Raw genomic sequence first — 26,167 nt, 5'->3', positions numbered from 1 at the left:
AGCTCCAACCTGAGCTAAAACTGGCTGCTAGCTCTCATCCCTCAGCCAAAACATATAACATTCTGCTTCTGTCTTCTTCTTTTTTTCCCCTGTAATCCTGTTCAAAACTGAAAACAAGAGGGTGAGACACCTGACACTACCTGGTTTTGTTACTTAAGCACAGCAGCTTGTTCTGAACCTCTCGAACATCTCAACCAGAGTCAAAAAGAAACTAAGGTCTATTAAGGCACGCTCATGGTGCACTACAAAGTGAGTGCATGTAAATGAAAAATTCCCTCAAATATTCCTTCAGAATGAACAAGTTAAGATTTAAGACTCACAGTAAGACATCCTGAACTTTAGACATAATTCCACACATGCAAAAGATTCATGTTGAGATGAAAGCCAGCATGTTCTAATCCCGCTCTCGTCACATCCCATTAACCATGTTCACCATTTTTGGAGAGAACCTGTTTCAAATCCAAATGTCCCTGCAGGCGAATTGTGTGACACCGACAAATCTGCCCAGCAAAACGCACAGCGGAGCGTAACCACACACACAGTCATGTATATGAAAGGTGACACCAGAACAGCGTACGTGCACATGTGAATCTACAGTAGTGTACGGCAGAAAGATAATGATAGCGCTTCTTAACTGAATACAGCATTTGGCCATTTATACTTTAACAAGGTAAAATGACCTCAGGAACTGAGAGCCTCATTATTCTCAGTGCAGAGGAAAAGTGCAAGCTCCTCCTGAGGAAGGGCTTATTCATCCTCACTAAGAGTCTTCTCAAAGGTACTAAAAAGACAGGGAGGAAACTGTTCTAAGGTGACAGTGCACAGCAGAAAAATGCCAGTGTCAGTGTGTGAGCATGTGGTGATGAGACACCTTTAATAGTAGGAATGGTTCAGTTGTCACAGCCGACTGAAAAAGGATCAAACCCAGAGAAAGGTTTTGATCAATGAAGAGTTTTGAGTTCATGTTTACTTAAAACACAAAGACAAACACTATGACATGTACATTTTGAGAGGTGCAGGAAATTAAAGCTGCTGTAATTCATATTCTTATATTCATAATAGATTAAATTTCTACATGTACATGAAAGATGTCGCTTGTAGTGACAAACCCACAAAGAATTGCCATCCGATTTCCACTGTTTAAACTTTTAAAAACCTACTGCACACCACCCACTTAGCAACAAACATTTGACAGACAGTTAGCACATATGTGGCGAACAAAGGAGCATTTAATAGAACTCCAAATAAAAGCTAATGTTGCTTTCGTATAAGATAGATGTGATTAAGGGCAACCGTTTACCAACATTGAAGCCAAATCAGCTTAAAAGGTAATAGTACATCAGTGTTGTGTTTATACTTTATTTTCGCTGCCTCCAAGTGCCAAAAAAAAAAAAAAATATTTAAGCAAGTTTAAAAGTCAAACAAAGTCTATGTGAAATTCATACATGTAAACAAGTGAAAATAAAGTCACTAGCCTTCACAAGTGTAACCTAATCTCCCTGTGGTTACCAGGTAGTAAAACATATCCGCATGTACACACACACACACACACACACACACACACACACACAGGAAGATGTTATAAATAACATGTTCTGGTGACAGTCAGGAATTCACCCTTAGCTTTGAACCCGAGAATAGAGACCCTGTAAGTCACCTCTACTCCTTCACCTGCAGGATGATAAATAACATTTTTAAGCTCTGACTAAAGATCAAGAGTTACCAGATTGTGTTTCCAGGAATCTCATCACACAGACAAAACACACAAAAGAAAACAATGGGCAGCACAGAAATTTCAACACGTCCTGTGTGATGCTGGTATGCAGCGAGGATACCGCAGGTACAAAAAGAATCAATAGCTTGGTCAATAGTCATCTCTGAAGATGTGAACAATGCCTCTTTATAATCATCCCTTTGTAAGCTCACAACGGCCGAAAATTCCTGAAGGACCACAAACATTTGACGAAAACAACAACCTGACACACAACCAGAGGGAGTAACTGATGACACTTTTTACAAGTCAACCTGTGTGAGCCAGCCTGACGTTGCCCAAAGGTAAAAACAAAATTGACCAACCAGCACCTCTAATTTTCACTCATTCACACGTTATATCTTGTTTGTTTAAGCTAGCTGTTTCTTCCTGTTTCCAGGCTTTGTGCTAAGCTAACTTAACTGGCTGCTAGCTGTAGCTTCAAGTTTGAGGCACAGCAGTGAGAGTGGTATTGATCAAAGATAGCAAATAAGCGTATTTACCAGAATTTCAAACTATTCCTTTAAATCAAGAGTATTTTCTCATCAATAATGAATTTTTTTTAGTTTAGAACATGAATGGCACACAGAGAGCACAGAGCTCCACCAAGGCCACTGTCAAACAACATTCAACAAACCTCAGAGTAAAAAATTCAAATTCATAGCACATGATTCGGATCTGCCCAAAAATGTAATGGGTTCCTCCCTGGCCCATGATCCATCCCTCCACCAAATTCGGTGCAAATCAGTTCAGTACTTTTTGTGTAAACAAACAAACAAACAAACCAACAAACAGACATGGGCGGAAACATAATCTTCCTTGGTGGAGGTAACAATTATTTTTTTGTTTTCTTCTGCTTGACTGAGCTCCCTGTGTATCAGCACCTTCTCTGACCAAAAATAATCAAACTGCCTGGCATCCTGACCCAAATAATCAGACTCTTCTGATCTCAGACATCATCCCATGGTGAATTTACTAAAACAACCAAAGCTTTATCAGGTCAACATTATACTGATCTAGACTAGAAATAGAATTAACCAGAATCATCTGACAAACAATTCAGTCATCTGATGCAGTTAAACTGTTTATTACCAGACAGACAGGAAACTGGATGAGCTGCAGAGGGGAAGTGACTGCAGTGAGTGCGGGAATCGAACAGAATCGGCTGTGTGTGTGTGTGTGTGTGTGTGTGTGTGTGTGTGTGTGTGTGTGGTGTGTGTTTGTGTGTGGAGACCAGTGCCAGCTCTGTCACATGAAAGTCAAGACAGGTCTGAAATATTTCCAACAAGCTGTAGAAATACACACATGCATATGACAGCTACTTCTCTGATATGGGTTGTAGAAGTTTTTTCAGACCTGTGTCGGCCTGATCCTATTTCACTCATTATCACCTCAATCAGTGCAAGTAATTGATAGGTCTACTCTTTGTATTTTTCTTTTGAGCCACTACATTCAACAAGAGCCAAAGGTCATTTCTCTACACCTCAGTGACATTTCCCCCGTGTTCAAAGGCACTTACTGCTCTCTGCACCCCAGTGTGTGTGTGTGTGTAAGTGTGTTCAGATTTCCCCACATATCTTTAACGTGCGATTATAGTCACTCTATTCTAATTATAGGTCATCAGTTTCCTCATAGGGCAGAGCATGCAGGAAAAATTATGGCCGGGATATGGAGTGGCATTTAAATGTACAGATGACCAGATGAACTGAGGCGTGTCTGGACTGAAGTTACATTCAGGCAGCTGCCGCTGACATTTCAGCAGTGGAGAGCAGCGTGTAATGACTTGTGAGGACTGTAGACCACACCAGGAAATGCACAATCCAGATTAATGCACTCAAAGATTATTTTTTATGACATTTATACATTATTAGGCCGTAGAGTAAAAAGCAGAAGCATCCTCAGCAGCAGAGAAACAGGGGCTTAAACCAGAAGCACATGATGCGTACACACACTGACAACATAGTTACTAAATGCTGCAGGCAAATCAAGCAGTGCCATGACCACATCATCACCAGAAAATCTGACACTGCTGCACAGCCACAGCCTTGTTTACTTCCAGCCACAGATGAGGATTTGTCATGCAGAGTGCCAAAGTGGGACATCGTGATGCCCTGACACCATTTCAGAACAGGTCACTTTACTTTGTTTCGCCAGGATGATCGACTCAGTAGCAATAATGCTTTGCAGGGTTTATAAACAAGCAATAAACAATTAAATCATATCACAACAGCAGTAGCAAACACATCCTGCTCAATCACGTGCGCTAAAATCCAGATTTCAGTTTACATTTGAAAGCCTGCGGACTGGTTTGATCCTGTGTAGATTTGTCGATCTGATCCCGGACAGTGGCACCAAAATGCTGCTCTTGAACACAGCACTTTTGTCAGCAGGGGTAGACCCAACTAAACTTGCTGAAAGTCTCTCTCAGCCAATTGTGATGTTTATTTCATCTACCTCTAAAGACTACTAACAACACAAGACAACTAACGCTGACAAGACAACTAATGCCGTCTCATGTGATGTCACGTGAGGACTTTTATCGGACCAAAAACTGCTTCACACAACTTTTAGTTTTTTCTTTACAATAAGTCGTAGTGTAATTGTGCAATAGTTTCATGTGTAAAATCTATGGAGTTTCCTTTCAACATCGCCATCCCTGCTCTTGCTGACCTCCAGTGGTTTAACTTCTCACATGGCTGCAGTGATGTGTTCTCCAAGAAACCGTGACAACAACAAGTGAAATCAACTTTCAACCTGAGAGAGGATTGTTGTCCCCAAGAGGACAGATATAAATTTCTGTTTGTTATACATGCAGGCGAGTGGCATTATCAGCACATTAAGAGCGAGAAAATGAACATCTTTGAGCTGCACTGGGAATTGCCATAGTCAGTGTAGAAAATTACACCAACAAACAAGAAAAACAAATGCTTTGAACTGCATCAAATGTCACCAGCAGCTATTTTTAACTGTTCAAGAGTGGATTTTCCCTCAGTGATTGAAAGAACTACCACTCCCAATCATTATTTCTCCATCTTTTCTCTTCATATTGTGCCACGCAAATTTCACTAATACATGTATGAGTGATATATTAGTATTCTCTTAATTTGGGTCAGCATGAGAACCAGTTTCCCACTTGCTCTACTTCTTTAATTTGCCCATAATGTGTGACTCTGATTGAAAGTGACCACCTATGCTGCAGCGCTGGAATGCAGTCACCGTACAAACAGGATTACGCCAGTTATTTCAGCTCCATTTGTTATTTTTAGCGGGAAAAGACAACAGTCTTTTCACTGATAGCGGCTACTGTGGTAATACAAGCTTATAGTGGTGTATAGCTATGTGTGAATTAGCCAGCCATGGGAAAAGAGCCAGCTACAGAGTTTGTCACAAATCATGACCGCGATGTGTCAGCTGGGGAGGTGGCAGGACCGGGCGGTGAGCTCCTGGGCTTGAGGCCGCAGTTGCATTTAACAACTGGGAAATAACTAATTACTAAACCATGGGCCAAGATTTTCAGAAATAAAGACATGGCTGTTTATATTTAAGAGATTTAAAAGATTTAAAGGACACAAATATATGGACAATTGCACTTAATATCATGATTTCATCTCGGAAAACAGCAATTCACGCCACATTTGTATATGATTTTTCCATGACAGCAGCCAAATAAACGTAGTATGGTCGACATCTATCTGTGCTTCATGTCTTTTGTTTCTATTGCCTTCTGGTTATATTCATTTCATAGTACATCCACAAATGCTCATTCTCCCTCACCAACAATGCATTCAACACTGTGGGTGTAATTTACACACAGAAGTCATGGTGGATTTCTGTCTCACTCATTCCTCCTCCAGCCTTCACTAAACCATTACCATACTGCTAACAAAAGAATAACAATTTACCGAGCGGCTGAATGAAAGAGAGAAACACACTGCAGGAGAAAAAGGCTGAAGAAGGAATAAGGAAAATGACAGAAAAAGGCACTTCCACATATTCCTGAAATTACCTCTCCCTGCCAGAGAAATCCACTGTAGGGCACAATTGTTCCATCTCTCCTTAAACTGTGGATTCACAGTTAAATATTTCAACTAACTGCGGAGATTATCATGCTGTTTGGAGTAAAGACTCAGCGGGGAGCGGGGCCACCGAGAAAATATGAAATGCATTTTTAAGCTCTGCCACCAAGACCACTTGTGGGGCATTAGATTAGAAATTAAACACCCCATACACCAAAGTCCCACAGTCGTTCGCTGCTTAAAAGCTCAGCCGATTATTGTTAATTATTCAGATTCTGAAAGTTGGTGTAGTTCAGCAGAGACTCGTGATGTGAAAAGAGAAGGAAAGAAACAAACAACAACACAAAAGAACCAGACATCAACTGCGACAGTGGAGGCACAGAGTCACAGCGACAGGAACAAGGATGATTCACACACTGACAAGAGAAAACAAGCCAGTCTGTACATCTGTGGACAATGCTACAGATAAGCAGTAACACAGCCACTATGTTCTGATGTATGGATCACTGCCACACCCCCCCACACCCCCTTTTATTTTTTGAATTGTTTGCCAGCTTTTATCTTCTGTATTAAATAAGGGCAGGAAGTGGAGATGAGAGGGACAGAGTGGAGGACATGCAAAAAAAAAGGTCAAGAGCCACTCAGAGATGTACAGTGTCCCCAGTGTGCTGCAGCCTTGTGCTTCAGCCTGAGATCATCTCCATATACTGAATGTGATTTCTTTGATACAGGTACATAAGCCACTGCTATTAAGCAGAAGTGCTCACTAGGATCTGCAGCTGAATCTCTTCAAGCATGATTGATAATTCCAAGAAAAAGACAAACTCTCCATCTATAATCAGGGTTCATTCAAGCATAGAGCAGACAAATCATTTTCTAGGTCCAAAAGCCTTTCATCTATAGGAGCATCCCTTGTATCTCTCTCATTGCTGCCTCATTCATTTTAAATGAAGGGGGGAAACGGAGATGGACCTACAAGGCCTAACTCACTTTCTGTTTAGTTGCCACATTTTCCTTTACAACAACGAAAAAAAAAAAAAAGAAAAAAGTCTTCAGTTTTGAATCGAGCCTGATGACATTTACTGATCTCACTCCATCCTGCAGTTTCACATCTAAGGCTGTAACTAAAGTAACTAAAGTTGTTTACTTTTTTCATTACCAAATGCCAATAGTGTTGTCCACCAAACGCTTTCTCTTTTTTCTTCAGAAAAAGCAATCTTCTACTTTGGTTTTTTTTTTTTTAAAGTGAAAAGCTCATCGCATTAGAAAAGCTGGAACCTACAATTTCAGCATTAAACAACTACAATGCGTGCTCCATTCATTTAGTATTGATCGTCTATAAAGTGCGGAAACTTATAGGAAACAGATTTTTAGATGAATCAAAGCGGCTGAGGCAAAATATCCTGATTTTAGTGACCAGTATGGCTAAAGCTCCAAAAATGAAGGCTCTTACAATTCCCATAATGCCACTTCAAACGCTTTCTCCTCCAAAAGAAATGATAAAAACTGATTTCACAGGTAGCGCTCCCCAAGACTAGGAAACTGACTATTATACGTAATTTAGTGACGTGTCCCTTCAAAATGATGAAATCGACTATTAAAAATGTGGTCGATTTATTTTCTGTCAATTGACTAATCAATTTAGAACTAACTGCATCTCCAGCAACAACAGTGGCATTTTTGGGTTATGATGGTAACCAAAACACTATTGTCAAACTGAGCAGCTGCGACCTTTAAGGCAAAATCTTGTTGCAGGAGGAGCAGCAGAGTTCAAAGAGTGAACAGTCATCCTCGCAACGACTCGCCTCAGGAAGAACGAGCGGTGTCATTCCCCCCTCTTCCCTCCTCCTCAATTCATCTGTCATCACACAGCTGTGTGTCGCGGCCACCCCGAGGCAGCTGGGTAATGGGAACACCCACTTCCTGGTGCCTCAAAAAAACCTTGACTTTTTGACAGAAGAAACCAATCACACAGGTGCAAATAGTCTCCTCTCGAGAAGATGCAAAGGCGTCGTGGACCACATGCGATCACAGAGGTGAAACTCAGCGCTCTGTATTTTGGCTACGATGAAGAATCAAAAACAAAGTGCGCACAAACAGAGAGAAAAGAAGACAAGAGTGAGAGACAACAGAGACAACAAACCAAGCAGAGACAGAGGAGACAGGAGGCTGGAAAGACAAGAGAAGCGCTGACAGTTGCAGAGATATCCATCACTGGAGCCTGGAGATTTTGACAGCACATGTACAACTGATTAGCAATAACTATGGTGAAAACTGTCAGGACAGCTGGCACTAGATGCATCACACACCAGAATTGCTATCTGCGTGTTGTCCTCATGCTGGTAAACAAAGAAACAGACATAAAACCATCATGACACACGCACACACACACACACACACACACACACACACATATGAACCAATAGTGTCTCATCCAGCTGCTGGACGCTGCAGAGGGAACGCACCAAATACCAAAACAGACAGATTATCAGCTTAGGACCCTAAAACGCTTATGGCAATCATAACACTGCTACAGCTCCCAGCTGCCCCGGCCAGAGGTGTGTGTCTGAGTGTGTGTGTGTGTGTGTGTGTGTGTGTGTGTGTGTGTGTGTGTGTGTGTGTGCCAGTATGTTAAATATAATAAATATCATGTGTCGCACATGACGTGTAGAGTACACCATGTGTCCAATCATAGCATGGTCATGCTGTTGAAGCAGAGGATTAATAGGCAACACCTCCACCACACACACGCACACGCACACACACACACACACACACACACACACACACACACACACACACACACACACACACACACACCAGGAATGCTGTTCTGATCTGCTCAGAGACAACGGGAGGGGGGGGTGAGGATGGGTTCAAACCCCCTTCCATAAATTCTTCGTCTGTATCTAAGGGGGAGAGTAGAGGAAGGAGGGGAGGACAGATGGGAAGGGAATAGAGGAGGAAGCTGAGGAGAATAGAGGAAGGGAGGGGAAGAGAAAAAAGTGAAATAATAAAAGATGAAGAACCCATGAATAGACCTGCAACCACTCACCCCAACGAATGCCACACGCACACACACTTTTTTGCTTTAGCATTTGGATGTGTGTATACAGGTGTGTTGTCTGGATATGCTGACTTTCCTGTGATGTAACTGGCAGTGGCCTCTTCGTACGCTCTCCTCTCTTATACACAGCAACTGTCTGAGCCGTGGATTGTGGGAAAGCAGCCCTGTTTAAGCCACCAACCCGAAAAGCTCTGATGTCCTTCTAGACGGCTCATCCCACACTACGCTATAGGCTAATGCTACTGTAGCTACACCGAATGATACACAGCTGAGAGTACTGAGAGAGGTCCACCGGAAAGACTGATTGAAAATAAGAAGCAAAGGGCCTGCGAGGACAGCTGAGCAGAGAGAAGAGTGATTCCTCTTTTCTTTCATTTCATCTCTCAGCTTCTGTAGTGGAGACTTCTAAATGACCTCAAATCTAGTTAGGTATTTCTATTATGAACATATATCTGTACTAAATTTCATTGCAATCCATCTGATACTCGTTCACTCACAGCCACAAACCTCAACCTCATGACAGCACTAGAGGAAAAGTCAGAGGATCACAAAGAAGCATCCTCTGGGGACAATAAATGTGTCAGTCCATCCAGTAGTGTTGATATATGTCACAGGATGTGGGAAGATTGAGATGCTGCTGGTGCCATAAGGTGATCACCAATCTCACCAGGATTCATCCTCCGCGGTCCATGAATGTCTGGACAAATTTCACGGCGATCCATCAGAAACAGTTGTTGACATATTTCAGTCTAGACCAAAGCGGCGGGGTCGACATTCCCTAGAGCCATGTCGCTATCGTGCCTAAAAACAAATGTTCCGCCTCTCAAACTTTAAGTTCTTCATCTCTTCGCTCCCCTTTCCCAGAGATACCACCCTCCCACTCTTCTAGTGTCCCGGTCAACCCTCCACTCCCTGCCTCTGCCCCTCCCTCCACATTCCACTTAATCCCAGTACAACAACCACAGCCCACCTTCTTGACACCAGAAATTCCCAACAAACATAAATACCTCCCACCAACCCCTGGAAGCTGTGATTGTGGGACGTGTTGAGACAGGCGAATAAAGCCAGACCATCATCTTGAGACCAGATAACCTCTGACTCAGAGCAGACGGTTTGGCCCCTTTATCTGACTCTGGAGTCGATACGCTACAACCTACATTATTGTGAGGTGTGAAAAGTTGAGAAGTAACTGTTGTGACAGGCACATAAAAACAACTGTCTTTTATATCTGTGAACGGAATGACCCAATTTCCTCACAGGGAACATTAAAGTTTCATCAAAGAACCAGAACCAGATCAACCTCTTGCCGGTTACGGGTTATATCAGAGCAGCTTCCCAGACGCAGGCTGTGGGGTCAAGCTAAATTTGTCGGCCTGGATCGTGAAAACTCAGAGGGAGATTTGACTTCATTATTTAAGTCATCTGTATCATTAAACTCTGACAGAGCATCCAGACCGGCGAAAGCCTCCAATTGAAATCACTTCTCTCTCCCTGTCCCAGCGGAGCGCTTTAACTTTCTGCAGCCTACACGCCTTATGAAATAACTATCAGCTGTGAAAACTTTAAGGAGGCACTCCTCTTGTAAGAATGCGAGGCCTATGCGCCCCCCCACCAAAACCACACATATGCTCACAGATGGAAAAACATATGTATCTGCATGCAACGAACACACACACACACACAGCCACCCACCCACACACACACACACACACACACACACACACACACAGTAGCAGGCAATATTCCCGAGAACTGCAAGTGGGTGTTTCAGAGGAAAGGAAAAGGTCAAGTGCTCACATGTGAGACGTCGATAGGTTTTAAAAGCGCTGATTCCTTATCATGGCTGCGAGCACAATGCATCCCCAGCTCATATTTCTCCTCCCTCTTATTCATTCTTTTAGCCTTCATAATCTGCTTCTATTGAATTATGTCGTTGGTTCTGCAGGTATATTGGCCAAACTGAAATGATGACCTGATGATGGTACTGGAGGAAAGGTGAAGGATCAAAATTATTACAGTTCATCCTCTGGTTACCGTGAATGTATGGCGCAAATATCACAGTAATCCAGTAAAAACCTGTGTTTCAATAACAACCAAAAATCAACATTATGGTGGTGCTGGAGGAAAAATCAAGTCAATAGGATACATCGTCTGGGAACCATGAATGAAAATCCATCAAGTTGTTGTTGAGATCTATCACTGAATAAGTGAAAGCTTTGACCTGCAGACGCCCCAAGGCAGAAAGTCAAACAATCACCAAAGTCACAATACATCGTCTAGGAACCATAACTTGTCAAGTTGTTAAGTTATTTCAGTCTGGACCAAAGTGGTGGGCTGACCGACCAACGTTTCCATTCCTAGAGCAATGCCGCGAGCATGGCTAAAAAGTCACACAAAGTTCAGGAGAGATGTTTTCTTTTAACTCCCTAAACTATGGACCTGAGCAAGACAGTTTGGAGCCTAAATCCTGATGAGTAATAGTTCACCACACTAACCAGAATGAGACAATTTCACCAAGAAAAAGTCATTGTTCTAAAGAAATATTTGAGTTTCTGTCTAAATAGGTTGTAAAGTTGAAAAGCCGTGACAACACAACTCATAGGGTTCAATCAAATGAGCCACTGGATATGAAGATGTTTCTCAATATCGCTGCCACAGGGTAAAAACGGAGCAAATAGAATTTCAGTACTGATCATTATCAATATGATGTTTTGACTTCAGTCATCATTTCTGGTAGTTTTTCAAGCAAAAATGCCAAATGTTCTCCGGTCCCAGCTTTTCAAATGCAAAGATTTGGTGTTTTTCTTAGTCTTATATGGTAGTAAACTGACTATATTTGGATCCGGGACTTTTGGGTGGATACAAGACGACATCTGCTTGGACTCGAAAAACAGCAGAAAAAAAGACACTTCATAGACAGAGCGCTTAGTCAAGAAAATCATCCATAATGAAGATAACTGTTAGTAAAAGCTCTTGGTTACCCTGCTCAACAGTGTTCAGGTGATGCTCACATTAATTAAAAATCACATTCAGTTTACGTCAACATTGTAGTGTTGTGTTTTAGTAGTTTGGGGGAAAACCCAACAAAACGAGAGAGCGTCTGAATTTCCTCCAAACCACACGGCCATAATTTCTTTAATGAGGCTTCGGAGAGAAAGTGGAGGAAATGAGTGTGTGAGTGTGTGAGACAGAGAAAGTGAAGGATGGAGAGAGAGAGAGAGAGAGAGAGAGCGAGAGAGACTGAAACAAGGGAGGGAGAGGGAAAAACAAAAAAAGGCCAAGACTGTGAGAGCAGATGCAGGGAATGAAAAGCCGGCTGGGGCAAAGTAGAGAGAAGGTGAGGGAGAGCTTGTGTGTGAGAGTCTGGGAACAGACGCTGGTCTTGCATCCCTGCAGCCCGTCTCGGCTTGGCACAAACACACTACCCCCTCGTCTCCAGCCCCCTTCAAACAGCTTAACCACGGCCCAAACAGGCTGGCAGGGAAGCAAAGCACTTCCACTTAACCATATCAAAGTCAGCCTGGCGCGGCACTGAAAGAGCATTTAGCCCTGAAAAACGCCTTTTTTTTTTCTTCCTCAGAAACAGCATGAGCAGCTGAGGGAAAAGCCTCGCTGCAAGCTGTATGGTTATTTGGGCGAAAGATTTTCCTGTCGTTTTGTTTTTGTTTTCAAGTGCACTGGAACTGACTGAGAAATGAGAGCTTGTGATATCTGGGGGGGGGGGGGGGGGAACTGTTGTTTTTGATAAACTTGGAGTACATGCAGCTGAAAAGATAACGTCAGCTCAGTTGGCAGGCGTTTACAGAGGAGCAGATTTTAAAATATCAACACTTTTATCCAAAATAAGTAATTTGCAGACCATCTGGCAGGTAGAAAAGCTGATAACGATTGGAAATATCTCCTGACAGAACAGTGGAGGCTGCTCAGTTCACAGACTCCGCTGCTGCTGCTGCTGCTGTGTTTATCTGCTCTGCTTCAGCTGCCAGATCCACTGTAGGTGGTATCAGTGTACAATACATGACAAAAGACTGATGCCCTTTGACCCTCATCCTCCTCAACAAACCTGGAGGGGCATTTTTAAAATCACTGACCTGCTTTCTCTCACATTTCACATGCAGCATCACGAGTGTGCCTCTCCCATCAGGAAAAGTACACAACCACACGCACGGACACACACACACACACACACACACACACACACACACACACACACACTGACAGATGCTTCACAATAACATTGTCTCCCATTCAAACTTGTTTCACGCGTGTCCAGCAAACACAAAACGCCTTCAAGGGCAGACATTGCTCACAGCACATCATCTGTCAAAGGGACTCACTGACAAGTAGACTAATCACACCAAAACACTGTGTGCTGCATTTACCAAATCTCTTTTATTTTATAGCAGCTTTTGAGTTCAACTCCCTAAATTATTATATTAACAGGGAATTATGAAACCAACATCAAGACATCGTGTTAACTTGCATTTAATATTGCTGAATCATCTTGGATTTATATCAGGGAAATTGTACTTAAAAGGCAGATTATCGGTTGCTTATGTGAGTTTATCTCGGTGAAATCAGTTCACGCCTCGCTCTGATCCACTAACCCACTGCCCCGGAGAACAAGCCTTTCTCCTCCACTGGGAGATAAGAGTTCTTCCCTGCACCACCAAGCCTGTTTTATTGACCGTATTCATCCCTCATAAAGTTGCACCGGGCGATGCTTTGACTCACCTCTCCAAAACTTCACACAAGTAGCTCCTCAGTGGCGTCTCTGCCCGTCTACCTGCGCCTCTCCATCCATGCGCAAAGGAGCAAAAAAAAAAAAAGAAAAAAAGAAAAGACAAAGTGCTGATATCTTGCTGCTGATCAAGATGCAAATAAAAAGAAAGAGTCTCTCAATCCCCAGATAAGGATGAACCAACCGCCCGAATGAGCGATGGTTGTTCGACGTCTGTTCCCTGCTAAAGTCTCGACGTAGCGTCCGTTCACACAGCAGCAAACACTGAGCCCCCCCCCACACCCCCAACACACATTCCAGTTTGTGTTTGCAGCGCTCCTCCCGATCAACCGCGAGCCAATGACAGGCTGAGGATGTCACGGGGAGGGCGGGGTCGCTCTGTTTTGTAGCCCCCACGCCTCCCACCCCCAACTCTCCCTTGTGTGAGTGGCTGGGTCTGCGCGTTCACGAGAATGTCTGTGCACGCCACCTGAGAGCATAAATTAGGCTTGGAGCGTGCCCTGTTTCTCTTTGTCTGTCTGTTTGTCTGTCTGTCTCATAAAACCAATCATGTCACATCAAGCTTTATTGGCATGATGAATTTAAAGAATCCAATATGGCAAAATTTTTCTTACACTTTTTACAATGAGCTTGTAGCCTACTTCTTTTATAAGAGGGAAACAAGTATTTGAGACTGTACAAGCCCATCAAAATTAATCATACAATGAGTTGCATAAAGACGTTTTTGTGAGTGTTGTGAAAAGCTATTCTAAAAACTGATAATAAAGACATTCACTACCCTTCAAGCGACTTAAAGCCTCAGCCTTATGATCCAAAAAATGCTGGTGACATGACCTCAGTATCTGCTATAACACCGCTCACACATACACTGTAGCCTGTGTAGTTCTGCTACAGGCATTATAGCTGGTCCGCCTCTGCTCTACTTGCACACAGTCCGGGGGGGGGGGGGGCATCTGAGCACCAGATTTAAGCAGCTGTCAACTTATGAACTGTCTGTAATATTTCTCTGTGCTGCTGTAGTATGGACCGGAGCAGGGCCATTTTTAGGAGAGAGAGAGAGCGGATAGCTTTTCAGCCTTGTAGGTTTAAATTTAGAGCTTCCACACTCACTTGGACAATAAACCCAACTTCTGAATGGAGTTGTTGAATTGAATTGAAGTGTGACTTTTAACCGGATCATTCCTCAACAAGAGCCAATATGAAAAAAAGTTGAATTTGTCCTTGTAGATGTATTGACAGGTTGTGGCAACCATAGTGCGATTATCTGTGATTACAGCTGTAAAACAACGGCGGAGAGGTGGGGGGGGGCCTTCTTTGAAATCGCAATCGGTTCGACTCAAGTGGGTTAACAGCGAGTGCTTTTCGCTGGACAGCTAGCAACAAACAAATTGAATTACATGGAAGGGGAACCATGAGGAAGACAAACGCCTCCACCTTTAGAAACACACCGATGCTGCTGTAGGAAAATACATTTCCGTGGTGCGACTTATGAAGAGTGACTCGTCTTGAAGTGCTCCTGCCAACATAATTGCCCTCCATAAGTGGATATGCTGTTCCGCTGAGTCCATACAAATCCAATTCAGTTCACCCTTCCAAGAAGCAAAGGGAGCAGAAAATGGCCTGCCCCTTTTAATCCATCAGTTTGGTATTAGTAGAGGAGGGGATTTCATAATGACTCATTGATATGATTAATCTCAAACGCAGGGTTTTTCATGCAGTCACCCCTCCAGCTTCAGTGTGACTACAGCTTCAGCTTGAAAAATTAACTTTTTGTTGATAAAGTGCCAATGATGAGAAATCTTTCCCCAGAGGGTTGTTGGTGACGAATCAATGAGAAAAGCTGGTAAAGAACATAACAGCTGACCAATTGGCTTCAGTGGCAAATAAGAGGTGGACTGATGGAGAGATTCAAGCTCTATAATTCGGTCAAATGATGGCAAGTGAGCAAACCTCACTGGTTGAGGAAAACCATGAGATTAAAATCTCTGAAAAAAACCTAAATTAGGATTATTTTTGCCAAACTGCAGTTTCCAAGGTCAAGAATGAATGTTCACAGTGGGACATCTGTTAAATGGGCAGCGATGATCTTATTGCTGGTGGTTCAGCTGTGGTGGACGGGAGAGTCAATCGAGAAAGATGATGATGGACAGAGGAGAAAGTAGAGATTCAGAGGAGAGGTGCATAGAGGAAAAATAAATGAAAGACACAGTTGTAAAGGCAATGAATGTTTCAAAGGAATATTTCAACACTTTTGGAGATACTCTGAGCTCTGTATTTCCTTACAGTTTGAAGAAACATCAGCAGGAGATTCAGATTTTGTCTGTCAGTGAATTTTCCCACCTGAAGCTGCCAAATAGCCACCTTAAAAACCTGACCCCATACCAGACCTTTTCTGTCTTAGTCTCTCTCTCTCTTAGCGTGGCTGTAATTGGTCCACCTGTTGCTCACTTGTTCAATGTTCTTTGCAGAGTCAAACTTTTTAAAAAATGTAAGGCCACAGTGAGACGTACAGTATTTTTGCTTCAGGCTGAATCCTACTTTCATTGTACGATGAAATCCCACATTCAGGGAACTCTGCAGGGTTTCCATAACCCCCTCAGCAAACATTAACACACACACACTTGCGTGCACACGCACTCCTCTTTCTTCCTCCTAGACTCTCAGCTGCTGAACAGCTCAGCCTGTAATTATGGCTGTCATCCGCAGCCCCTGACTAGCGGCTATATTTACAGGAGAACGAGTGCTCACATACACATTCCCTGCATGCACACACACACACACACACACACACACACACACACACACACACACACACACACACACACACACACACACACACACACACACACACAAGAGAAGACCTTGCACACATAAACTGTATATCAAACACGCATGCACACAGATACATCACCAACTATTTATAGACTTTGCCAATCAGAATCACAGCAACAGGTAATTTAGCATGAACAAACTTTACTGTCAGAACTGTGTTGTCCTCCTTCCTTGTTATACTCTCCCGTTTTCAGTTCAAAGAAATTCCACAAAGATAGACTTAAAGTCAAAATGAAATGAAAGGAAACATGACTTTATCACCTAACTGACACAAATATCACAACAATATGTGATGGAAATTGTACATTCATATTGTTACAGAAAATCTACTGTTCGTGTCCCGTATCCAAGAACACAAAGGCAGATTATTCATACCTGCTCTTATCATGTAACACCTGCAACCTCACTCATTTTAAAAAAAAGTGTGCAGCAAGTTTCCAAAATATCAAGTCCACTCCAGAAACCTTGTTTTCCTTTCCTGAGAGAAAAAAATAGGGACCCATTTCAGAAGATTTCTTCATCAAAGTGAGTTTGCAGCGATATCCCTGCTTTCCTCCTCCCATTTCTGGGGCGGTCCAACTCACTAAAAGAAAGCAAGACATCAAAATCTTGTTCAGTCTCTGAGTTTGATACAGTATGTTCCAGACCCTCAATAAAACCACCTGTTTACTGCTGTCTGTGCTCAACCGACTGTATGAACCATAACTGTAGACCGCTGGGTATATATAGACAGCACTGTACCTCCACAGGTAAACATCCCCATTCATAAATGCACACACTTACATTTAATATCTCATTTATCCAGATGCATTTATCCAAAGCGATACGAGTGAGGGACATCATTAAAGCTTCAGAGCAGTAGGAGACCTTAGTGTAAGTGCAAAGACCTACATCTATTCAATATACACAGTCATTCATACACAGGAGGTATGAATGAAACCAATTCCCACTGACCTCCCAGCAGTGTAGTTCTTTTTCTTCCATACCAGCCACCACTGCTGTTGGTCGCCACCTCCGACCGCCTGCTCCACATGTAGCGTGGCATTGAAACCCCTCCTGTCCCTCGCTGTATCTCCAATTCTTCTCTGTTTTATCCAGTTAAGCATTTACAGTGCGTCCTTCATCCTACGTCTTTATGTTTCTGCTTTTCTTTTCCTTTTTCTCTCTATAATTTTTTTTTTTTGTTTCTGTCCAACCTCGTCTGACCGCTAAACCAGGATGAGTCAGAAAGGCCACATGACTGGAGGACAGGAAGGTCAAGGCTAAGGGATGTACAGGCACAGCTGACGATGTGTGTGTGTGTGTGGTGTGTGTGGATCAGAGTGAGAGTGTGTGGCACTGAAATATCAGAGGAAAATGCTGAGTGCCACCTCTCCTCAGGTTACCAGCCCTGTTTAGATTGACTCATTGTTGGACTTTCCCAGTTGTAAATCTGACATTCTTAACTCATCTCTTGTTTTTGTTTACAGCATCGACACACAAAGAAATACTTAGTAAATGTACATGTATATGCATTATGTGAACGCATAGGTGTGTTTACTGTATCCTTTTCCTAAATGATACATTAAAAGCTTCAATACGTCTGTACAAAGTTGCATATTATCCCGAGTCTCTCTGAGTCAGACGTACAGAGGTGAACCAATTACAGGCTGTATACTGCCCTGTGGCGCAGCTCCGTGCTGTGGCTGCGCTTTGGTCTGTAATGACAGGTTGCCTGTTGCAGGTAGAGTCTCTCCCCCGAGGGGCTTTTAGGCACGTCATAGGCCTGCAGACGGCAGGTGGGTGCCAACAATATCATTCCACTATTCATTACATACAGGCACTTGACAAGGCGAGGATATCTGATATGAGGTGCGATTTCTTTCAAGTCATTTGTTCTTAATCTTTTTTAAGAATTTGTTTCTGACTATTTACAGATTTTTTAAGCTTCACTGAGAATTATGAGGCAACTCCGCAGCCCCCTATCGACTGTTTAGCCTCCTTTATCTCATTGTTTTGTTTTGTTGATCAGCAATATTCCCATCGCACAACCATTTTTTTGTGAAAAAAAGACTCAGATAAGCTCATGGTATGCTACCTGCACAACAGCTGACAGATACGTTGCAACTAGCTGGAGAAGAAAGTCAAACATCTCGCAAACAGAGAGCCAGATATTTCTCTAAGGAGTTGGTGGACACCAAAACAGAGCAATAACATCAATGAGTACCGGCTTTACATTTGTCTGTTCACTGGAAACACGACTCCAAATGTTCATGTTGCTCTTTATCTGTTGACTGCATACATCTGCAGCCATTTATAACACTTTGTGGACCCTCTCCTTTACTGTTGAATGTATGTCCGAAAAGCAGTGGCGTATTTTAACTAAGTACATATCCTAATTTATAAATGTGCCCCTCTAGATATCAGATATTATTCCACTACATTTACATTATAGCTGAAGTTTCCATTTACTTTTCAGATCAAAGTTCGAAACATATAAATTATAGCACATTGTTATAGATTAAACAATAAACTGTGCATCAAGTAGTTAAAATTAGCTGAACCTCACACAGCAAAAAAAGTAAAATGCTCTGTAATAACAGTCCAAGAATAAGATATATAATAAAATTACAGTCAAGGGGGATTAAGGGGAGAAGACAGTATTTTTAGTTTTAATACTTTAAGGATATTTCACTAATAATAATTCAAATGCATTGATTCTCTCTATCATAATTGAAACTTAATCACTTATAATGACAGTAACACCCTGGTGACCAGCTGCCCTGGTTACCCCCAAGAAGAGTCACGGGTGGTCTGTTACGTTTCGTGTTTTGAACAGGATTACCTCATTGTGAGAGAGGTTCCAAACCACTAAGTGTAAACCTTGCACGCCCAGAGTTGCCAGCAGCACAGACTGTCATGGTAACCATGTGGGATCTGAAAAGGAAAGGTTACCAGTGCAGTGAAACTGCCATCTCAGACATAAGCCACATGTAAACATCTGCAACCAGAAAACTGAGATATGTTCACACTTGAAGCTGAAATATGTCTGCAAAGAAATAAAGAAAGATTTCTTCTCTTGCATCATCTGGCTTACTGAACGTTGCACCATTAAAAATTCACCTACAGATGTTTTTTTCTCTGTTTTTGTCTTCCCTCCCATTCTTTCTCTCTTTTAGTGAAAGCTGCAGAAAATAATAATAGTTGGAGTCTTTTGGCTAAAGTAGGTCAGTGGAGCCAACTGTCAGAAGCAGGAAGAGGGAGATGCGGAGCAGTAATATGCCAGCTACAGTAGGTCCCCTCAGGTCAGAGCTATTCCCAACACAGAGCGGCCACTGACGCACAAACTACAGCACTGTCTGTATGTTGTATTGGACAGAGACGACAACTGTGGCCAGACAGTGGAGGTGTATGTGTGGGTGGACTGTCAGTATATTAATGTTCAAGTCGCAAGACAAAGCTTCTGTGTGTGTGTGTGTGTGTGTGTGTGTGTGTGTGTGTGTGTGTTTGTGTGAGGTTAAAAAAGGGACAGGGTATTGCATGTGTTTGTGTGTGTGTGTGTTTTATAGTAGGGCAAATAGATTAAGTCAGTTTCAGATCATTCTCTCACCTCATTGGCTCTGACCCTGCCCCTCCTGTCCTAAATGTCGACTGCAGCTCTGATATCAGACACACACTTCCACTGAATCACATTATGACATATAAAACGATCACATCACTGACGAGCCAGTTTCTCACTGACTGAGAGCGAGGGGAGTTTTTGCTGCTGAGAGAGCTCTTTAGAAATTTATAAACGTGGCAAATATTTGAATTGCGGCTCGTATGATATATTACTGAAAAAAATAGTCATGTTCAGCAATATTAGAATTTCTATACTAAGCTTTGGTGTAAGTGAGCCTATTTGATCTTGAAGTTATTATCAAGGAGAGTAAAGATCAAACCAAGAGAGATGTAATTAATTAAGTTTAGTGGATGAAAACCCAATAAACAATATTTGATCACGTTACCAAATCATACTTCATTACCAGGACATTCTCATTACTGTAATAATGTTTTTTCATTGGGTTTTAAAGTAGGGTAGATATATCAAACTTGTACAAATCAATGACCTATTTTTATATGCATACAGACAAAAATATGCGTGTATCAGCTTAGCAGCTACAATGTTCATTCAGAAAGGGAAGAAATATCAGATTGAATCAAGGCACCTTCTCAAAATGAATTAGATAATTTGAGACGTGTGATAATCAAAGGTCCCTGAAAAGCAGACATCACAGCAATACAAGGATTTCAACCAAGGTTTAAGTATCTTTAATACCTCTTAATTCTTCACAGTAACACAGTTTTTCAAATCTTTTCTCATACATCTATATATAAATACTAAGCCGTCAGATGGTTCCCTGTGCAAATAAATCATCTCCCTCCCAGCTTTCCAGTCGGTGGAGCAGGACTCTGCTGCTCACTGTGATCCTGAGCCTCGGTGGGCACCATGTCAGCTCAGAGGAGGATACTGTTTCCTGGGCTTTGCCGCACAAGGCATGTACAGACAAGAGACAGAGAGAGAAATGGATTTGTGAAATCTGACCTGGCTTCTAGTCTTGCAGCCTTTTCCTTGAGCTCTGAGCTCTGTATAACATGCTAATGCCCTCTGTGTGTGTGTGTGTGTGTGTGTGTGTGTGTGTGTGTGTGTGTGTGTGTGTGTGTGGTGGGGGTGGGGTGCGTCCCCTGTTTCACCCTCTAGGCAAGAGTTGAAAGCTTGTACAGTAGAAGTGAGACACACATGTCATCAGCATGATAATAGAGAGAGAGGTCCTCAGAGCTCACATTTGAGTTTGTGATTTGATATACATAAATAAATTAAATACATAAATTAAATACAGATGTAGTTGTGTGGCTGCAGTGTACAAACCTCTGACTGTAACACACACCCAAATTAATCTTTGTTTCTTTAGCATGAGCATTTCAGCATAAAATAGATGTGTTAACTGAATTATGCTCCAACCTGTCAGATGTCAGTTAAAAGTCAGGTACCATAAGTATGAGCTAATGTTAACTGTCAACTTAAAGGTTATGTTAAAAAAACAACAACCAATTCAAATAAACTAGGTTGGTCACAAGGCAGTATATGGTTTTTAATTTAGCTCCACAAGTATCTAAGATATTTTATTTCAATAAAATGGTTTGGTTTATGTAATGCTAGCTAACATGTGCCACTCTGGTAAGCTAGCAAAGATGCATATTAAATTATTATCCCGTTACTGTTACCAACTTTTACCCGTGTAACGTAACTCAAAGTCACTAAAAAGGTTATATATGAGGTTATATTTGGCTTAAACTGTTTAAAAACATGCCACTTACAAAATTAAAGTCTATCAATGTTGTGTAAACAAAGACCTGGCAACATAGCTATTAGCTATTGCCAATACGTTGACAACTTTCCAGGAAAAGTTTTAGCCTAGATACTTTGTCTTTATAGTGTTTAGGTGTCATTGCTTTTTGGATTACCAGAGGAATGTTTTTCTACTTTTTGTAAGAAAAGTTCCTGTGCAGTGAAAAATGAGACCTAATTTTCGTCACACTGTGCCTTTAAAATAAGCCTACATGTTGTGTCGTGCCTTTACGTTTTGTGGTTTATTTGTTCACTCCTTAAATCTCAGGTGTTGTTAAGATAAGAGCATTACAGAAAAGCCGTGAGGTGAAGGCTTAAAGAGCAGTGAGGTGAAAACACTACATCAAAGCTTTAACCACATTCAGGTGTACTGTCAGCTCACACAGTTACACAACCCCCCCTCTTTAGGATTTATTCAAATATGCATCTAAACCGCATCTTGGTAGCTTAAAAACTCTCAAAATCTGTGTAACACGAGCAGGAAACTACCATAAAATCTGAGTGATTGATATGTCATTGCAAGTTTTAAAAAACCCATCCAAAAAAAAAAAAAAAACAATAGCTGTTAAGCCCTGCAATTAGTGGTTTTGTAACGTAATTGGTAGTCAGAGGAGGAGTAGAAACACATCCTATTGCACAAAGAACAGGAACAATATGAAACATTCCTGCATGACAGCAGATAAACTTTTTCAAAACTAGCACAACAAACTGTATCAGATAACAGGGGTTTAGTCCAGGTGAAACACATGAAACTGCAAATCACAGACGCACAGGACATTTAAAAGACTCTAAAGGCTGGCATGTCAAAGGAAGGTTTGTGAGAATAAATATGACTCAAGATGCTGCGAGGAACTCTGATAGCCGAGTCCTGCGGTGTTAATGGCCGAGACATTTCCAGGAGCTCCTCACTTGTGACTCAAAGCAGCTCTTTATGGTTTCTGACCTGACCCAGTTAGTCAAATACTGGTTTATTTAGACACCAAACACCGACCCTTCATTCTGACCACGGCACCATTGATCTCATACTCAACTGTATTTTTACTATCATTAAAACCTTACTGCTACTTACTACTACTCTCCTCCGGGACACACTAATCTCTTGTACTTTGCTGCTTGCTACTTCACTGCTGACCACATGAGTAAACTAGCAGAGCAAAATCAGGCTCTTTGAATTACTCATAGGGAGGAAGAAAGAGTTAAAGAAGCCATTGTGTGTTTATTTTGGTCTCTTTTTCATTTCAAGAAAGGCGGCTGTGCAGGTGTGTATCCGTGGTAAATTGTGATAACAAGGGAAGAAAGCAGAGTTGTGTTTGTGCTAATGTGTGTAAAACCACTTAAACTTTGACTATAGTTTTTGTGAACCCTGAATAAAATCATTCAGGTCAGATGGGGGTTCATGCAGGAGTTATTTCCAAGGCACTCATGGGTAATCATTAGGGTGAGCATTGAACCAAAGTTCAATGCTTGACAGTTATTTCTAGCTGCTTTTTTCAATGAAAAATATCTTTCTATTAAAGCCTATGTCAACACAAAACTGTGACCTATTGCAAAGAAATAATTTATCAATTTGCATTTGAACAATCAGTAAAGCAAACATCTCTCTCTACAGCCTCTCCTGTACCTCGGTGATAGAGATTCTAAGATTATGACCTCTGCGCTTGTGAAAATCCTCCAAAAACCACTCAAATGCATGGCGGTTAAACTAGGAACAAATAAGTTTCCTTTAGAGTATCTAAGAAAAAATTGAAAGTTTTTATCTGATCATGATCTGCAGCAACTGCAGCAGCAGCCAAAATGCCTGGGGATCCCAGTGACCTGCAAAGCCAAAATGTTCATCCATGTCAAAGCATCTTTAAAGGGTCAGTTGACCCAAATAACAAAACCTCACAAACAAAAATACATTTTTTCTCACCTACTTCTGGCGGTAGCTCGTCACTAATATAGATTTGAGATTTCTGTCTCTGAGATTTCTGCCTCAACCATTCAGTAGTTGGGATATGTCAACAGTTTAGCAGTTTTCACAATGAAAATGGTGAAAGAAATGTGTCAGTTTGAGAGTTGTTATTGTGTGGATTAACAGTAGTACAACTACTTCAAGTACAATCACATCCACATTTGCCGTCTTTTTCTGTCACTAGTTTTTATATCATTTGATAGTTATCTCACTCTGAAGGAAGATGATACCGCCATTCTTAGTCTGGCCTTCTAAATATGTTTTGTCAACTGTTTCTTCAACAGGCAGAAAAAGCTTTCAGTGGGCACAACACACAATATGTGTCCTGGTTACTCTGGATAATCCACAGACCTCATAGTTATAGACTTGGACAAAACGAAACCAAAACTATCCGCATGGCTAAATACTAGTAAAGGTGATTGACAGAATATGGGTTAACAGCACCTTTAATCATGACACAAATCAGCATACCTACTATTTACTCACTACCTCAGTATACTCAGACCTCTGTGGTGAAATGTGTATACTGTTTATATGCAGGAACCACATTCATAAATACAGAGGGTACAATCCAGTCAACATGTGCCCCAAATTTCATATCTTGAAAATGGTAAGCTGCCTACAGCGAGTGTCTTTTCATGCTTCTGTAAAGCATCTGCTTTTTGCTTTGACTAAAATGGGTGCACTGACTGAGGCGGGGATGAAGCTAAAACACATTGTTCCCGTGGAGTAAAGATAACCGAGGCTTTTTGCTAATTTATATGACCTGAGCTGGAGTCGCTGAGTGTGTGAGCGAGGAGGAGAGGCAGATAAAGAGAGGGAGAAAGTATGCTTGTCGCTGTCTGTCAGGCCAGGCTAAAAGTAGTACTCCTTTGGTCATAATTCAGTTTTCTACTGACAGCAGCACAATAATGACAAGCTAGCCGTGCTATATACCACAACTATTGTCACTGTGAGTGCAGAGCTGACAGCTAATACAGCGGATCTCCTCCCTCTTTATTACAGTTACTCTGAGGTCAGTGCTTCATGTAGGTCATGCTTGCAGTCGTGGTAATAAAAGTGTGGTGCTTTCTTCAGGGCCTCTTGGCTTTACCTTTGCCCTCAATATTAATCAGGTCATCAGATAATGATCAGATGTATCCGTGCTAATTAGCAAATATTAGCGTGCTAACAGGCTCAACAAAGATGGTGAACATGGTGAACATTACCTCTACTATACATCAATATTTCAGCATGCTAATGTTAGCGTTAACCCAAAGCTTGCTGCTAGTGTGGCTGTATTTCTTTTCTTGAGACCCCTAAATGCAAAGCCATGTCTGCTCGTGACAGCTCGATAAAGGCTGCATCTCCATGACTTGAATTTCATTTGAAGGTTTTCCCTTCTCATGTTGTTTCATTTGAATATTTAGTTTTTAATATTTTGTATTTCACAAGAAATATAAGTCTAGAGAAAACCCTGATTTTTTTATATTTCCTGGACCAGGAATCATCTGGAGACATCTTAATTACATCTTGTGACTCCATGTGGGGTCCATAAAACTATTGCAAAATCACACACTTCAAAGTGAGCTCATTCAACACTAAATTCTAATTTTGTGAGTAGAAAAACTCAAAGATTTACACATCCACTATTAATGTTGAAACTAATGATTTAGAAAGAAAATAGGCCAGTGGTGGTAAATTTGCATTCAGCACCAATAAGAATCAAACATTTAAATATTCAACACAACACACAGTCTAATTTCCATGACTAATCCAAAGAGCTAATTAGAACAGAAAATATAAGTGATCCATATTCTGCAACCTTCAGCTGAGTCTATGAATAAACACACTGATGCCTGCTGGCCAGCCTCTGTATAAATCTGGATGCTGTGATTGGCTGGTTTGTTGCAGAGAGTCATCTGGCTGCGTACCTCCTGGCTGTGTTGTTTAAAGAGAACGTCACATCTCAGTCAGAAGTGGGTCAATGGAGGCATTAACATACATTACACACCAAATGATGCAATATCTGGGAATATCTTCCTGCTCACTGTCCACTCATCATCTGAGGAGCTGCTGCAGAGCACTTAAAGCCTGTGTGGAGCTTAGATATACTATATGTTAAAATGTTTTAATACCATGGTGTTGTAATATGTACAGTGCAAGCAGATGAAGCGCAATTAAACACTTCTCTGTACAGGTTTAAAGATAATACATGGCAGAGCACTTAGCGCTCTGAGCGTTTGTGTGTGTGTATGTGTGTGTGTGTGTGTGTGTGTGTGTGTGTGTGTGTGTGTGTGTGTGTGTGTGTGTGTGTGTGTGTGTGTGTGTGCGGTTGAGTGCTGAAGAGAGTGTTATTTTGAGCTGGAGAAGAACAATTTACACTGAAACTGTGAAATTGGTTCAAAATAAATGTAAGTGAACATTTTGCCACTGGTGTGTGTGTTTCAAAGAGGCTAC

General features: G+C 41.7%; 1 protein-coding gene across 6 annotated transcripts in view; it reads right to left on the bottom strand.

Moving 5' to 3' along the window:
• ripor2 (RHO family interacting cell polarization regulator 2) overlaps positions 1–26,167 on the bottom strand; it is a 90,536-nt gene that overhangs the window by 45,501 nt on the left and 18,868 nt on the right. Inside the window, exon 1 of one of the 6 annotated variants that reach the window (XM_056399385.1) lies at positions 13,568–13,838. The exons of the other annotated variants lie outside the window; for them this stretch is intronic. The gene's annotated coding sequence lies outside the window, so the exon portion shown is untranslated. Of the gene's footprint in view, positions 1–13,567; positions 13,839–26,167 lie in introns of those variants that run through there. 6 annotated transcript variants of the gene reach the window in all.

The sequence above is a fragment of the Seriola aureovittata genome, chromosome 16 (genome assembly GCF_021018895.1).
Source record: "Seriola aureovittata isolate HTS-2021-v1 ecotype China chromosome 16, ASM2101889v1, whole genome shotgun sequence".
NCBI classification, from domain to species: Eukaryota; Metazoa; Chordata; class Actinopteri; order Carangiformes; family Carangidae; genus Seriola; species Seriola aureovittata.
This window is presented reverse-complemented; position numbering and strand designations above follow the sequence as displayed.